At 40.2% G+C, this 5,555-nt stretch overlaps 1 protein-coding gene across 1 annotated transcript in view; it reads left to right on the forward strand.

The window, feature by feature from the left end:
• Nucleotides 1-3,258: 3,258 nt before the first annotated feature.
• CCR9 (C-C motif chemokine receptor 9) overlaps nucleotides 3,259-5,555 on the forward strand; it is a 108,403-nt gene continuing 106,106 nt past the window's right edge. The window contains exon 1 of the mRNA XM_086966840.1: nucleotides 3,259-3,388. The gene's annotated coding sequence lies outside the window, so the exon portion shown is untranslated. The remainder of the gene's footprint in view (nucleotides 3,389-5,555) is intronic.

Genomic DNA, 5,555 nt, shown 5'->3' on the forward strand with positions numbered 1-5,555 from the left:
AAAATGATAATAACAAATATTTTTTTCCTGCCCTCAGAGCGATGGGGCGATGCTCCACCCCTGTAAATATGGGGCAGCATCAAAATCAATGGGTGTTGTGGTGGAGCACCCACTACAAGACTCATTGCCCACCCCTTTCATTCTAAGTGTAGCGTAAAAGAAGGCCTTGTGAATAAGGCAAAGCCCCTCTCGCCACAGGGACATCAGATACAGTGACATTCCTGTGGCAATAGGGGCTTGTGAATATGCCCCCTGCTGTTTTATACTTGCTTAATCTCTTTGCTAACATTTGCCAGTTGTGAACTCCATATTTAAAGTAAATGCCGGTTCCGCAGCACAGTGACATTTCTTTGGTGAGAGCAATCCCTAAGTGTCATCATCAGAACCACTCCCACCCCAGTAGTTGAGTAATTTGCAAGATGAGACAATGGAACCAGAAGGCGCGTGTTATATTAATCCTGGCCTCCCCTGGTGACAAATTGTGCACTCTTGGATAATCACTTTCTGAAAATATTTCCCTGCTTCTTTTTTGTAACAGATAGGAAAAACATAAATCAAACTAAACTCTGGTAGTAAGTATGCAATAAGAAACAGGACTGTAACCCAATAATCACTTGTTTTTATCCATGAGGAGAGAACACAGTCTCATAGTCCACTCACTAAAATATGCTGTAGTGAGAAAGTTATGATTCATGAAACAAGGAGTCCTGCACATTTGTGTTTGAACTCCTGTTTCCCCTAATTGTATGATGATAGTCAAATCTTATCCTTCCTATGCCTTTCTCCCCTTAATTGCCATTTTATGATACATGTGGGCAAGCCATTGAAAGCTCGAGCTAATATAGATCCAGATGCCTGGCTCTGGATCAACTTGAGGTTCTCTTGAATCCCCAAGCCCAAAACGAGCCAATCCTCCATTTGGTATCTGTCTGATACCTACACTGTAAGCACATGTGCCATGAATTAAAGACAGAGCATTACCTTTTGATGTAAAATGGGAGAAGAAAAGAGATACCCACTTATTGGCTGAATTACACAAAGTTAAATTAGAAACCGTGATCAATCCCGCTTCTCCACTTGATCAAATTGGTTGATCCTAGTCAATTGTTTTATTTCACTTTGCCTCCTTTTTCTTAATTATTACATATGAAAGCATCTTGAAATACACGAGTTCACGATTTATATTGTTCATAACCTTCTCTTGTGTTTGATTTAATAAACTATAATGTTGTTCTATATATAATAACAATGTACACCACCACAAAGGAGCACATAACAAATGACCGGCCTCCTGGTTCACTAATAATATTGTTGTTGGGGTAGGAGGAGGCCTGAATGTTTTAAATTTTGTGTTTGAAAGCTATTGTTTTTACTAGATGTGTCTCAATGCAGTTATATGATTTCATGTAATAAGGTTGAAACAGTTTTGCATGTTTGAAACACACATGTTTTAAATTTTGGGGAGACTTTGTCATATGTTTAAGTTTGTAGCACCATGTCCTTTAAAATAAAGGTGTCCCTAAAGTTAAGTGGTGCAGGACACCTTCTTTCTTTATTTTCCTTCACCTCAGTTAACATGTAAATTAATGTGGCTCATTTAACATCTTTCTGTTTGTTAGTGCACAGTCAAGTAAACAACAGCAATGAGTGAACAGCAGCTCAGTGCTGCTCGTCACCAGGGGCATTATGGGAAGGTGAGAAGGTGAGAAGAGGGCAAGTAGTGGCCCCCGAGCCGTACTTTGAGTATCCAGGCGCAAGAAATTGCCAAATTACCTTTGAATCCCTCTTTAGTCCTGCTTCGCAAGAGAAAGGTCTGGACCAAAACCCTCCGATACCGAAGCTTCCTTCTTTCTGTTACTGCTGACAAGTTGCCATCATCTGCAATCTGTCGGCAGAAATTGGAATTTCCAGAATAGAACTCTGTGGTAATTTTCAGACAGATCTGGTGTACTCTTTTGTTTGAAGTAAAACTATGGGGCATATTACCAAGCAATAGCGATAATTATCGCTATTGCTTGGTTAGAGGCAAAAATTTACCGCTGAGCTGCGGCAATTTTTATCGCAGATAAACCTTGGCATTGCCAAGGTTTATCGCAAATGCGATAAAAATCGGCCGCAATGCATGAATATCGCTGAAAAGTCAGCGATATTCATGCATTACCAAGCTAATGCTCTTAGCCATGTTATCCACCTCCCATTGGATAACATGGCTAAGAACTGCTCAGGGCAGGTGTTAGCTTTTGGAGATATTTGCGCTTAGCGCGAATATCTCCAAAAGTTGGTAATAGGAGATAGCAATGTTAGCGACTGTTTCCAGTCGCCAACATCTTGGCACGCCCACTTTGCATGTCATTAGTGATAAATATCACTGATATGCAAAGTGGGGCCCAAGATGGTCGCTATCTCCTACTAGCTGTCGCTAACTGGTGTTAGCGACAACTAGGTAATAAGGAGATAATTTTATTTCCGCTTTCTTGGCTTTTAAAGCCAAAAAAGCGGAGATAAACCCCTTGATAATATGCCCCTATGTTCTTGGGCATTTTTCCATCTGTAGGTCTACGACCAAACCCACAAACTTGTATATTTGATTTTCCAGCGTTTTGCAGGTCCTTTTTCATTCTTGACATTTACTCCTGTAAAGAGCAGGAGTACATTTTTTAAATAGATTTGATGGTCGCAGATCACACTTAGACTTAAAACCTCCTTTGAAGGTATAGCGGTATTGCCCAGGGGATTTACCATGACCAACTGGGGAATCTGAGAAGTGGAAGATGAACCTGAAACTATGATCTCCTTTCCTGCTCTGTTTGTGAAACTTTAATTTTCTACTCAATTGAAATCAGTAAAGCTGCAAAGCACTTACTCTCTTTAATTATGTATGTTAATATAGTATTTAAATTGGTGCCGGTATGGCTTCTGTAGTGCAGAAAAGGAATAAGCAAAAGGATTCATTTGCCCCTTCTAAGGTTATCCTTAACTCCAAACAGAACACGACTAATTTAGCCCACAAAACTGTCAAATTACAAGCACAAAACATGGATAACATACCTGCTGATGCACGATCTCAAGCATAAATCATTAAAGGCATTTGATTTCCTCCCATGTGTTAGGGGGTGCACCACTACATAAACTTTTGCTTAGGAAAACATGTGATGTTACTGCAGTAATTGCTTGCCTCGGCACATACCCCATGCCCCCCACCCTCCTCACAGGAAGAGCAGAGCAGTGTGTATATAGCACAGACTTTAAGCAAATTACAAACTAGAGATAGAACTTCACCACAACAGTACCCAGAAGCTCGCGCCTCAGCGGTGCGTGTGTAATGACAGCTAGTAAACACAAGAAGGCAGAAGCAACCCTGCAAGAAACCTCAAAAGTACCACAAAAGGTAAGACATTTCATAAAAACAGTCTCCTGATGGGGTCTATTTAAGGGCGAAATTAACCCACCCGGAATTTTCTCTATTTTGTAATACGAAAAATTATCCAGAATGACCTCGAAATTATGATTTGATAAAACAAATTGGCGCTAAAATGTAGAGTGAATTTTAACGTGCAAGCGGGACAGTTAGTGATCATTTTCTTCAACAAAGCAACAGAAACTGCGCCTAGAAGGTCAAACATTTACGCACCGACAGCGAATACACTCTAGCCTGTGAAAGTTAGTTTGAGTCAGCATTGTGAGAAAGATAGATAGGTTAGAATGAGGTGACCTTTTGTTCTCATGGGAACCCCTGCAAGATAAGACGTCATCTGTTCCTGCTACCACTGATTTCTGATAGTACCGCAAGTTCCAACGAAAGGCAAGATTTAAATACATTATTTAAACCTGAAGATGGCGGTTCTGCTTCAGAAGCATGTATGTCATGAGGCTTCTTTGGCGAGACATTACTAACTCGTAGAATTTAAGCGCTCCAGCAGAAGCCGTGCTCCAGATGTGTGTGCCAAATTGTAAATGAGGTACAAGAACATATCAGATGCTTATGCAAGAATTTTGTAATAGGTACTATGAATGAGTATGGTGTGCTAAATCTAATAGGCAAACCGTTCCATAGTTCGAGTGTAATAATCACGCAGCAGGAACTTTCAATGCAATGAGTCAATTTTGCAAAAGCTTCAAACAGGATGGGCAACGGGATCTTGGCGCAAAGTTAAAGCAGGCTGTCAATCATCGTTAAGCCAAGAGCTTATGGGCAGCCATTGTAAACCACACAAAACAAACCCCATTGTCAGCTGTTTTTTTTAGACCAGAAACCATTTCATAGAAAGTTTGTAGATGTGTAAAAAAGGACAGGGTACATTTATTTGCACCATTTTTAAAAAAAAGTAAAATGAAGTCGAGAAAGCACATTTTCTCAAAGTTCAAAATGTGGGTCTGTGTTTTTGGCAAAATCACGATGTTCATTTTTATAAACATTTACCAGAAAGACATTTTTTTCTTTTTCTTTTACAAACAAGTTATAAGCAGACCAAGCTATATTTAGTGATTTTCTTAAAATGATTTATGATACTTGTCATGCAAGTAATTCATTTTTTTCCATTTTTACCCTGGCAGAGCAATATTTCTGTTTTATTGACTGAGAGTTTGCTGTCTTTGGTAGTTCAAACAACAGTGAGTATGCTGTCGCTGAATCTCTGTCTTTTATTGCACCAGTGCAAATGTTGTGGGACTTACCCCCACACCTCAAGTGATGTGCCTGCATTCTGCATGAGCTGGTTTGGGGAACGCTGAAATGACCAAAATGTTAAATATTCGCGGCTCCAGCAACAATCGCATGCCGTTCAGTAGAAATTGCCCTGAGTACACAGCGTAGAGGTTTCATTTATTCGCCTCTTCATTCCAGAGGTGTTTGTGTCTATTACATTGTGACGCAGTATCAGTGAGTAACGTGAAGCTTGGTGAAAGGTGCTTCTTCAAGTGATGCTAAAGTTGCTTAATAAACTTCACGGAGGCAGTAAGTGTCAGAGCTCGGGTCTGAGATATATATACATTTTTATCGCCTCCTTATGCACATTCTTTACCTTTCTCTACAAAGTTCAATTTGCCTTACATTTCGATCATAATATACCTGGGTAAATGTATTCCCTTCATAACATTCAAAGATCAGCTATGTTTGTTTACAGTGTGTGTCTGTACTTTTACAAGTGCGTGGACATGTTTGAATTTAGGATTGGAAGGAATTCACCAAAGGTGACCTTGTAGTTGTAAATTATTTGAAATCCAGTAATACAGCCCATCGGAGTAAGTCCCAGGCAAGCGGCAGGGAGTGGGCATTTCAAAATGTGGCTGGTCTTTCATCTAAACTCGTGATTTTGTGGCCACTGACAAACTCCCCTCCAGCACATTCTCACTCATAAATGTTGGAAGATTTACCCCAGTTAAGGGCTGTAGTAAGTCACGTTCCAGGGCGGAAAGGAGAACGGAATACCCTCAAACTTGGTGGGGTAAAGTGGCGAACCGGGTTCCCTATGATAAAACGTTTTCCCAGTGGAAAAAAAAGAAAAAGTGCTATTTCCAGAGGCGCTGGCTTTACACAGGGTGGAATTGTACTATGA

The sequence above is a fragment of the Lissotriton vulgaris genome, chromosome 4_1 (assembly GCF_964263255.1).
Source record: "Lissotriton vulgaris chromosome 4_1, aLisVul1.2, whole genome shotgun sequence".
Taxonomy (NCBI): domain Eukaryota; kingdom Metazoa; phylum Chordata; class Amphibia; order Caudata; family Salamandridae; genus Lissotriton; species Lissotriton vulgaris.